Source organism: Euprymna scolopes, chromosome 46, assembly GCF_053919585.1.
Source record: "Euprymna scolopes isolate OS-2025 chromosome 46, ASM5391958v1, whole genome shotgun sequence".
Taxonomy (NCBI): domain Eukaryota; kingdom Metazoa; phylum Mollusca; class Cephalopoda; order Sepiida; family Sepiolidae; genus Euprymna; species Euprymna scolopes.
Window position 1 is genome coordinate 67,349,285 of NC_136527.1, and position 12,322 is coordinate 67,361,606.

Consider the following 12,322-nt stretch of genomic DNA (forward strand, 5'->3'; position numbering starts at 1 on the left):
TAAATGTTAAGATAAATGTTACTTTTCTACCAAACTGGATATAATTTTCGTGTTTTTATTCAATTTAACATGTTTATTCAGCTCTAAAAGCATACAGTGTTTACCGATGTATTAGAAAATTTAAAATGGCGGCCGACTCTCTCTTTAACACGGTAAGTTCAGAAAAAGTTGTAATAAATAATAAACTAGATAAAATACTGTTAGAAATTTGCTCCATATATGTTACCGTGACATAACTTGACATATATTCGGTGGTTTTTTAATAATATTTTTCTAGTTTATTATTTATAACACCTTTTCCCGAACTTACCGTGTTAAAGAGAGAGTCGGCCGCCATTTTGAATTTTCGAATACATCGGTAAACACTGTATGCTTTTTGAGCTGAATAAACATGTTAAATTGAATAAACACACGAAAATTATATCCAGTTTGGTAGAAAAGTAACTTATCTTGCCTTTGATAACATTTATTTGTTATATATTTGTTTTTTGACAACTTTTTCGAATCTATGTGTACAAACCCGAAAATTAAAGAAATTACTGAGGGAGATTTGGTTTTAAAAAGAAAATAATAAATTTTAATATTTTTAAAAATATAATTTAGAGAGAGAGAGAGAGAGAGAGAGAGAGAGAGAGAGAGAGAGAGAGAGAGAGAGTGGGGGGGGGATAAAAACTATATCTCCCTCCGAAAAACAACCAACAAAAAATGAAATTATAAAAAGATTCTTGATAAATGATAGCGGAGTTTTCAATAAAATTGATTAATAAATTTATTTAGTGATTACTTTTTCTCTTAATGATTGATTTTAGAATTTTGAAGTAAAAATTTAAAAAAAATTAAAAATTAGTTAACGAGAGATTGTTAGCACATGGCATCCCTCACGCCAAAAAAATATTTCGCTTTTAATTTATTAGTTAATTTTTGCAAAATTTGACAGGACGACAATAAATGTTGATAATTGATAAAATTATAATTTTAAATAACGCATGAGTGCATTTGGTATGAGAGAAAACAAAAACATAACAAAAAAACTATCATAATTAAAAAACCAAAACAAAAAAGTAACGAAAAATCGAATCGCTCCCTGTTTTTTAATTTTTTGGTTTTGTTTTTAATTATTGTTTTTATGACTCCAAAAAACATCGTTAAAATAAGAACAAAAAAAATTTGTAATTAACTTTGTATGAACATAATAAACGCTTTAATATAAGTGAAACCACTAAGAACTTAACCAGTTAGGTTGAAAACGGACACTTAGAAAATCGATTTTATTTAAAAAAAAAGAAAAAAAAAATTAAACAAGTAAAAATATTTTTTAAAAATATTAGGGGGGGGGGCTATAGTCTATTTTAAAAAAATAATATCTCCTTCAAGAACGATCATAAAATGTGTTTTCAATCGACATTTATTCAATAAGGGACCAGTTTTCCTACCTAGCGAAAGGGGACGAGTTTTCCGGAGACGAGTTTTCCCGAGACGAGTTTTCCCGGGACGAGTTTTCCTAAATTCCTTTCGGGGCGTTTACATGTGATCATAGTGAGAAACTAAAGGAGAAAGCGGTTATTTTAGAATTTAGTGCAGCCATCCACTATCTATGCAGATAGAATTTAAATTTTATATCCTGGCATTTTTAAGGAAGATTTTTTGTTTCTTTTTGTTTGGGGGGGGGGGAGTATTTGTTCATGCTGTAGGTTTGTTATAAATCCCGTTCCATAAAAAGAACCTTTTATTACCTTTAACCATAATACCTTGTGGCAACAAGCTTTTGTAAAAAAAAATATTTTAAATAAAAAAAAAAAACGATGACGATATAAAATCTTTCATTTAATTAAAACAGTTTTATGTCGATTAACAAATATTTGGATTTTTCGAATTACTAATTTTATTTGGAGTTTTATTTGAAAAAGTTTTAGTCGATAATCTCAAATCTTATTCATGTGTTTTTTTATCGAATGTGGGAATTTTTACAGCATTTCAAATGGAACTTTTTATTTAATCAACATGGGTAGCATGTTCTTGTTCCTTCAGCCATTGTTGGTAGAAATACTAAATAATTCACGATAGTATTTTAGTTGGTGCTCTCACCGGAGATTGGATGTTCAACCTCCATAAAAGTGTATTTTTATAACTGAATTTTTACAAGTATTCAATTTACAAGTTCGATGCTTTTGTGAATTAATTAGGATTTTTACCCAATCATGGCTGCCGGGACGAGAACATGCTATCGCCGTGGCTTAAATAACCGATTCTGTTAAAAAAAATTCCGTGCAGATTCTAAAGTTCAACAAAAAACCATCTGATCAAGTTCCGAAGTGATATCGAGCAAAACGTTGTGCAAATAAAACTCAAGATGAGAACAATAGTCTGAAGAATCAAAAACTACAAATAATCTTCATCTCAAAAAATCAGAATTGTAACGGATATTTGGTCGGAAAGAATGTGAATATTTTACATTACATTTACATGCAAAACTTAACCCCCAGCGAAAAGTATAAACCCGTATTTTCCTCTACGTCTGCTAAGTGTTCAAAGTAATTTCATTTTAAAGGCAGTTTTTTTTTTTAACTGAGAATCCTCATCTATAATATTACCAAAATGTTTGTTGAATAAAAAAAAAAATTCTAATTTCAATAAAACATAATCAATTGAATAAAAATCCAAGTCAGTTCTTGCGTTTTTTAATTTCATTTTGATTCAGTTGTCTCACTTTTACTGTTGCCATTTTTACCGTGCACCGGAATTTCTTACAAAATCCGCGACGGTTTTTGTTCTCGTTCTATCAATCGTAACGGGATAGAAGTGCTGCTACACTTTTATTAATTACTAGCGTGGGGTACCCAGTGTTGCCCGGGTGTTTGGAGGTGTGTGTGGTTTGGGTAAATCAAAACTCCGGGGGGGGGCGGGTAAAATTTTAAAAAAAAGCCTTTAGTAGACATACATACACACATACATACATACACACATACATACATACACACACACATGCATACACACATACATACATACATACATACATACACACATGCATACATACATTTTCGCTTTTATATTTATAGATTATCGATTGTAGTAAGTTGTAACCATTCAAAGAATAGACATGTCACATAATTGTTAAGGCATCGTTAACAATTAGTTCAAAGTTAGTTATCTAGAGGTTGAAAGTTCAATCCACCCTAAAAGCGATAGTAACTAACACATTAGAAAGACAAGAGAATAACAGTCAAATTTCCACTTTATAAACATATCCTCTTTCTACATCATACGCCGATTCTAACGCCTCTAGCAGTTCGTACCCTCTTTTTTCCAGAAAAATGTCGTTTTCCTCAAAATACCACTCGCTTACATATATCGTTTCTGTGGCGAAAGAATTCTTATGTCTGCAAACAACTAGCAGGTTAGATATTGAGAAAAACATTGGATGCAGAAGCAATACAAAGTCTCCTTAGCAAAATTTAACTTATTCAGTGAAAAGTAACATGAACTGCGTTTGCAAGTGCGACATCTGATGTGCTGACTGTAATATCAGGAAAATGCACATAATCTATGATTAAGTTCAAACAAGAAAAAACAAACTTACGCCATCTAAACTCCCACTTTCTGTTTAGCGGAATTCACGCCGCTGTATAGCAAGGTGTTTTTTTTCTGATTAATGTTTACGTTATAGGCCATAGTTTACGAGGTTTGTATTTTAACATGTAATTATCTGACTCCATAAAAATGACATTAAATTGAAAAAGTGAGAAAAGCAGTTTTATTTATTGATGGACTATAAGTGGAAAGTGTTCGTTTGTGTGGTGGGGGAGGATGTTCGTGAATGTGTGGGAGAAAAGTCAGTGTGGAGAGAAGTAAACAAAAAGAGAATGTTCATTTGTTTTGTACTTTTCAGTTTAGGTGTGAATCCGGCAACGGTTAGTAAATGAAGGTGCTCGGCCCGTAACCTTAGAGCAGAGTTGGCTTCAATTCATTTCGGTATCTTCTTTTCTTCTTCACATCTCTTAAGGTTTGGTGACAGAATATGTCCGTACGTTCACTGACGTAGCGAGACGAATTCTCTTCTCGGATCCCCCTGCTGAATTCTTTCCCTGGTTCGTAAAATTTTGCGCTTCTTGCATTTCTTGGGGCTTCAAGTAACGATAGAAGTCGACGTTTTTTAAAATGCGCCAAAGCTCCCCATTGTTTCGTAATAATTTTTAGTATTATTTTCCATTTTCTTCAGCCGGAAGCCCTGCATTAGGCCGGTGCGTACAAGACGTGTTTTTTATTCCATCTCTGACCGTGCATGTCTCAACATCCGGTTCGCAGTCAACTCTCATCAATCCCAACAACGTAAATGCTTTCAGTAAAAAATTTAATTGATAAGATTAAAAAAAATTTAATTGATAAGATTAAAAAAAATTTAATTGATAAGATTAAAACAATTTTAATTGATAAGATTAAAAAAATTTTAATTGATAAGATTAAAACAATTTTAATTGATAAGATTAAAACAATTTTAATTGATAAGATTAAAACAATTTTAATTGATAAGATTAAAAAAAAATTTAATTGATAAGATTAAAAAAATTTTAATTGATAAGATTAAAAAAATTTTAATTGATAAGATTAAAAAAATTTTAATTGATAAGATTAAAAAAATTTTAATTTGTCTTTGTTTTCAGATTTTTTGTTAAAATATATTTTAAATGTTTATTTTAAATTAGAAATGTTGTTTTGGATTGCGATTAAGAATCCCTTTTTAATCCAAGTTCGGGAATGTTTTTATTAAAAACGTTTTTAGTTATGTGTGGTAGATAACATTTGAATTTAAAGCTAAAAATATTTAAAATTATAAACAAAAATGAAATAATTTTGAAAATGAAGCATTTTTTTTACATGGTAGTCAGCACTTATAAAGCCCCGGAAGCCACTCGGGGATAAGGGTTATTGCGTGTACAGTAATCAATGGGATAATATCGTTAGTAATGGAGATTTGATAAAGTGTATTACTTAAGGGGACGGTTCAACAGGAATTGGTTTATGTTGGACTTGAAGACATCCAAGTTGTAGTCAGGTGGGAAACAGGCAAACGGAACAGAGTACCACAGGCGTGCACTTCTAAGAAAGAAGCTTTGTTCATGGAATCTACGTTTTGATTTAGACACAGATAACGAGTGGGGAAAGTTATTGACAGTGGTTTCAGCTAGACGGGTGTTTTTCGTGAAAGATTCACGAGGGGGAACAAGATATTCGAGCTCAGACAAGCACTTGCCATGGAAATAACGATAAAATAAAGACAGGCTCCCAACGTCTCTTCTGTGGGAGAGAGGTTGCAGGGAAGAGAAAAGGGCATCCCCCACTAAGCCACGAAGTCTATATTGTACTCTGTCAAGTAGGATAGGCTGTTTTTAGCAGTTCCGTCCCAGATATGGCAGCAGTACTCCATCCTTGGACGTACTTGGCGTTTTTATAGATAGAGAATTGCATCAGCAGTGAGATATCTTCTGGAGCGGTAGAAGAATCATACCATTTTTCCAGTGTACTTGGCAACAGACCTGATGTACGTGTTCCATTTCAGATCAGGAGTAAAGGTCAATCCTAGAAGCTTGTCAAAACATGGAGCCTTCCCAAGACGAGAGCCATCCATTTCAATTGATGTCAGACGAGGATCAGAGCGTCGATGCTGTAAAGATAGGAGGTTGGTTTAAGATGCATTAAAAGTAACCAGCCACCTCTTCCCCACTATACCACGCGCTCAAGATCAGAGGAGAGAGAATCAGAGAGAACTTTGTTATTGACGGCCTTTGATGTGTTGCCATAGATGGTCGTGTCATCAGCATAGATGTCAACAAATGATTTTAGTATGTGATTTGGGAGATCATTGATGTAGATCAGGAAGAGAGTTGGGTCCAGGCTGGACGCCCTAAAGGACTCCAGCATTAATACTGTGGGCCTCTGATTTCTGCCCATCAACCATTACTCTTATGAGCCTATCAGAGAGAAATGATTTCATAATTGAGAAAACATTTCCAGTTATACCGTAGCTGGTAATCTTGTGAAGATGGCTTTTATGCCATACCTTATTGAATATATCTCACTGCTGATGCAAGATGTGGGCAAGAGCTGCTAGAAAGAACTTGTCTTGCCTTGATAGAGTTCAAAATAGACTTCGTAGCCTCGTAGATGTCCTTTCCTCTTCCCTGCAACCTCTATCTCTCAGAAGAGATGTTGCGAGTTTGTCTCTGATGTATCGTTATTTTCATGGAAAGTGTTCGACTTAGCTTCAGTCTATGGTCCTCCCTCGCCAAACTTTCATAAGAAACACTCGTCTAGCTGAAAACACTACCAATAATTCCCCCCACTCTTTTATCTGTGTCTAAACCTAAACGTAGATTCCATGAAAAAAGCTTCTTTCTTAGAACTGCACGCCTGTGGAACTGTCTTCCGTTTTCCTGCTTTCCGGCTGACTACAATATGGTTGTCTTCAAGTCTAACGTAAATAAGTTCTTGATGAGCCGTTTCATATAAGTTATCAAATTTACCAAATTTTCATTACTAATGATTACTATAGTGTCCAATTGTCTACTGTACACTCTTTAACTATTATCCTTAAGTGGCCTCTTGGCCTTAATAATGTGGTGATGCCTGTGTAAAAAACCTTCAGTTGAATCTTGTTGAACTCTGGAATGTTTTTGTCCAACTCAGGAATTGACACAGAATTTTGAATGGAACCATTTATTTACTTAACGGAGGTGGCATGCTCTCATTCTGTCAATCATTACTGGATAGAGGTCCTAAGTAATTCGTAATTGTATTTTTCGGTCGCCTACAATGAGAATTGAACCTTCAACCTTCAGGAGAATATAACTTTTACAATTGATTTTTCGAAGTATTCTAACCACTGCGCCACGGGTCCTTGCAGTCATGGTTGACGGAATGGACGGAATGAGAGAGTGAAGTAGATAAAGGGTTCCATTTGAAATTCCATCTAAATTCCTGAGTTCGACAGAAACATTCAAGAACATTCTTAGAACTGCAAGCCTGTGGAATTGTCTTCCATTTTCCTGCTTTCAGGCTGACTACAATATGGTTGTCTTCAAGTCTAACGTGAACAAGTTTTTGATGAGCCGTTCCATCTGTTAACAAATTTACCGAATTTCAATTACTAATGATTACTATATTGTCCAATTTCTACTGTACACTCTTTAACCTTTATCCTCGAGTGACCTCTTGGCCTTGTAAATGTGGTGATGCCTATATATATATATATATATATATATATATATATATATATATATATATATATATATATAAGGCCTTTTATATGTCAAAAGCAATTGCCCTAGAAAGGAAGCCTTTGTCGAGATATTCACTAATCCTATGAAATATAACAGTTAGCATATCTGCTGTAGATCTGGCAGAACAGAAACCATATTGCATGTCACTAAGGTTATTTCTGCTGATGTGGTTAACTACTTCTTTATTTAATATCGATTCCAGCAACTTACTACTGACACACAGCAGACTTATTGGTTTGCACTGAGAGGGAGATGCCTTATCACCTGTATTCTTAAATACAGGGTATACTGGTGAGGTTTCCAGGATGTTGAGAAGCACTTCTCCTTAAGGCAACGCATTAACAGTTTTGTAAGTATGGGGGCAAATTCTGGTTGAAGCTTTTAGAACACTATAGTCGGAATGCCGTCAGGGTCAGTTGCTATACTGGAATGAAAGTTCTTGATTTGCTTGGGAACCTAACGCACAATTATTTGTATGTTGCATAGCGTGATGTCTGTTATAGGAGGAAATACAGAGAGTTGATGACCTTCGTCGCATGAGGTAGATAAGCTGCAAAGTTCTTGGCAAATAATTTGACCTTGTCTGATGCTGAAGAGATGACCTCAGGTCCATTGATGATTGTTGGGATAGAACGCACGCTTCTGTTCAGAATCCCCTTTGATATTTGCCAAAACTGGTGGGAACTAAGCGGCTGCTCAGCTACTTTGGATTTAACGGACTGAGCATATAACTCTCTTGCATTTTTTTTATTACTCTTTTACAGTGGTTACTTGCAGTCCTGAAAGCAGCTTCAGTCTCAGTACATCTATTATGTTGGTAGCTATAGAAAAAGTGATTTCTGTGCGCGATGTCTGCAGCACATTCTGGGGAGAACCATGGCTGGTTGTTAGGTTTTTGTTGGAATTTTCTGATCATACCAATGAATCGGTCTATGTCTACAATTAACCATTCGGTCAGGTCTGATACTCTAGAGGACATATCCTTTTTAAACATGGAATGCAGAGGTAAATCAGATATAAATGTACGGAAGCTATCCCAGTCAGCTATAGAGTATCGATATACAGCACGGTGGAGATGTACGTTTGAAGACTTATTACATTTAATTTTTATCTTAACTGAGTATCTCAGAGAAGATAGAACGAAACATGAACATAGCTCAGGGGAAGTTGTGAGAAAAAGGTCTAGAAGGCTTGCATACTGAGTGGTAGTATCAGGCACAAAGGGTGGGTTCGCGAAAAATCTGAGTGGGGTCATAAGCAATGGAAAAATCATGACAGAACCCCCCTCATCATCTGTCTTGTTTGAGTGGGTCAGCCATTCCACATTGTGGACATTGAAGTCATCACAAATGTGAATGTTAGCCGAATGAGGAGCAGACAGGATGTGAGCAATTTTCTCAGATATACTCTTAGATAGTAACTGCGCTGTTGTGGAGGCGATATAGTGCAAATATAAATGCGGTGGTGTAAGCAAGTGCAGCCCGGAAGCACATATAAGGTAAATTAGGGTCTTCTCTGGAGATATCCCTACCACACGGAAAGCCATCCTTAATGTAGGCGTATATTCCATGCCTATGAGGATCTAGGGGGTCAGATTTACATATTAAGTTAGAGTATCCTTTAATTATGAACTCATCTATTGAAGTGATCGGCCCTATACCAGCTTTGCTTAGGAATAATATGTACGGTTTCGTCTCCTGTAATTGTGTTTAAACCTCTGCAGGGTTAGAACGTAGACCCCTGATTTTGGAGAAAGAGACATAGTAGTAGGGGTCTACGTTGGAGAATGGGGTTCTGGGTTTATTCGTGTTTTTTTTCTGGAGATATTTCCTTCTGAGGTTTTGGGATTTGTGGAACAGGTCAACAGACTTGGTTAGAGCAGGACAGAGAGAGAAAGTACGCGAGAAAAAGTCAAAAATGTTTTTGTAGTACATAAGGTAAAGCCGTAACAATTCCCCACTAGTATGGCATCAAGAGGCCCCCTCAAAAACTACTGCATTTTGACGAAAATATTTTTATATTAAATTGAAACTTGAATTATGTAAGCATCGATTATTCTTGTCTTTGGTTGTTTAAAAAAAGTTGTAGTATTCTGCCCTTTCTAATCTATGCATGTTTATTATTCTATGTTGATTAACATTTTGTTATTTACAGAGCCATGGACACACAGAATAGCTTAAAAACTCTCATACAAACTTCTGAAAAAGCTTACATCTGTGCCGATTGTGGGACATCCTTTTCCGTGAAATCAAAACTAAAAACCCTCATGCGTATACACACTGGTGAAAAACCTTACCAGTGTCAAGAGTGTGGCTCAGTATTTTCTCAGAAATCAACTCTAAATAAGCACATGCGCATACACACTGGCGAAAAACCTTATGAATGTAACATTTGTGGGTTAGAATTTTCAACTAATTACAATTTAAAAATACACTTGCGAACACACACTGGTGAAAAACCTTACAATTGTCAAGAGTGCGGCTCAGTATTTTCCGATAAATCAACTCTAAATAAGCACATGCGCATACACACTGGCGAAAAACCTTATGAATGTAACATTTGTGGTTTAGAATTTTCAACTAATTACGTTTTCAAAAGACATTTTCGAATACACACTCGTGAATAACCTTATGTCTGTGATGTGTGCAACTCAGAATTTCTCCAGAAAGTAAGTCCAAGAATCCACATGCAAAAACATACTGGTGAAAAACCTTACCATTTTCAAAAGTGTGGCTAAGCATTTTCCGAGAAATCCACTCAAAATAGCCACATGCGTATACACACTGGCGAAAAACCTTATGGATGTAACATTTGTGAGTCAGAATTTTCAAGTAACCACAATTTCAAAAGACACTTTCAAATACACACAAGGCCATCAAGCCAGATATAGTAATATACACACTGGTGAAAACCCTTATGTCTGTGATGTGTGCAACACTGCATTTTCCCAGAAAAAAACTCGCATGCAAAAACAAAGGCTATCCCTGGAAGACCAAGCTGTAAGGAAATACAGATACCAGCCATAAAGGGAAAAGTATCTATTCTTAAAAGAGCTCTCGAATATAAATTTTAACTGTAATAGAATCAAATGTTAGCCACAGGAGGGAACCCATTGATCTCTTCAAACTAACAAAAGTAAAATAAAAAAGTGAAAAAGCTTATATCTGTGTGTGCAACTCAGCATTTTCCCAGAAAGTAAGTCTAAGAATCCACCTGGTGTTAAACCTCATGAATGTCAAGTTTGTAGCTCAACATTTTCAACTAAATACGATTTAAAGACATTTGACAATACACACTGCTGTACGTATGTAATATACACTACCTCATCCAAATTCTCCCGCAAATCCAATCTAAAAATCCATCTGCGGATGGACATTGGTGAGAAACGTTAGGTTTGGGCGTTCGCATTTACAACTAAACACAACTTGCAGAACTAATGGCTTTACGTACGCCATGTACACTACCTCATCGAAATCAAAAAGAGAACATTTGAAAATATCAAACCTTGTCAAGTGTGTAGATTGTTTCATGAATGTAAAGTTTGTAGCTCAGCATTTTCAACTAAACACGATTTTAAAAAGACACTGACCAATACACACTGATGTGCGTATATCACGTACACTCCTCCAAATCAAAAAGAGAACATTTGAAAATGTCAAAAACCTTGACAAGTGTGTAGATTGTTTATTAAGGAAAATTAATTTAACAAAATATATAAGGAAACTCTTTCACTGTTTTTTTTATTAAAGTATTGAGAAGTCGTATAGAAACTTAAAAGAACACGCATTAAATTAGTTATGTTTTTTTCTAAATTGTGATGTTTATCATTTAACAAATTTCTAGTTTAAGATTTGAAGAATAATCCCATTTTCTATTGAACATGCATACATGAATTTGAAAAACATTTTATTTTTGTGAAGTACATCTAAACGTATATCTAACCTTTAGCTTTGTGGTTTCCCATTTATAACTAAACACAACTAAAAACGTCACATGCAAATTGCACAGAAGTGAAAAACAATGTCTTATAATCCACATACCGACACACACTTGTAGAAACCATGGTTGAACATATGTCATTAGATTAGTTATCTTTTTTCTTTAAATTTTGAAGTTCAACATTTTACAAATTGTTTAAGATTTTCAGAATAATTTAATTTACTATTAAGTGTACATACATGGATTTGAGAAACATTTTATTTTTGTGAAGAACATCTGATTGTATATTTACCTACAATGACCATTTAACTGAATTATTTTTTAATGACACACCAGAAAAAATAATTGTAAAAAATCTTGTGACGTGTGTTGTTCAGAATTGTCACCTAAAAAATTTAACAATGCATATGCACAGAGAAAAATATTATACCTTCATTGTGGACCACATTTTGATAATTGCTTAACATGTTATTGTAGCTATTTTGCTCTTTAGTTGTATTCGTACAAAGGTTCACGTTATTTTCCAATATTTACCATATGAAAATATCTTTCGAATTACATGACTGACTCTTCTTAAAATGAATCTACTTAAAAGTTATATATTTTTCACTGTGTCCGATAAGTCTTACTCTTGACATCTTTATAATTGCTTATGTTGTAATAGAATAGCAAATGGTCTTTATATCTCTCAAATAATTTTCTGCGGTAAATAAGCAACATTTAGTCTTAATCCTATTTTTATATTTTTATTTTATAATATCTGATTAAAGCGAACGTTTCATATAACAATGTAAATACATTACATATTTTTACATCTTCAATTCATAAATTTGAAAAATATACATACTTTTCCTTGTACCGTTATTTGAAACGATGTTCAATTTCGAACGAATATGTCTTCTCTGCGTTGCAACTGCTTTATCTCTAAGTATATTTTTATATTCTTTATATCCTTTACATAAGGTTTCGTTTGACATATAAGTATTTATATGTAATGCAGCTGATTCTGCTCTTAAAAGAGCCAGCTTCAAGGTGGGGATCATGGTAGAAGCGTTCACGTCGCGATCCCTGTCAGGAAATTCCTTACTTACCTACGAATTTAACTAATC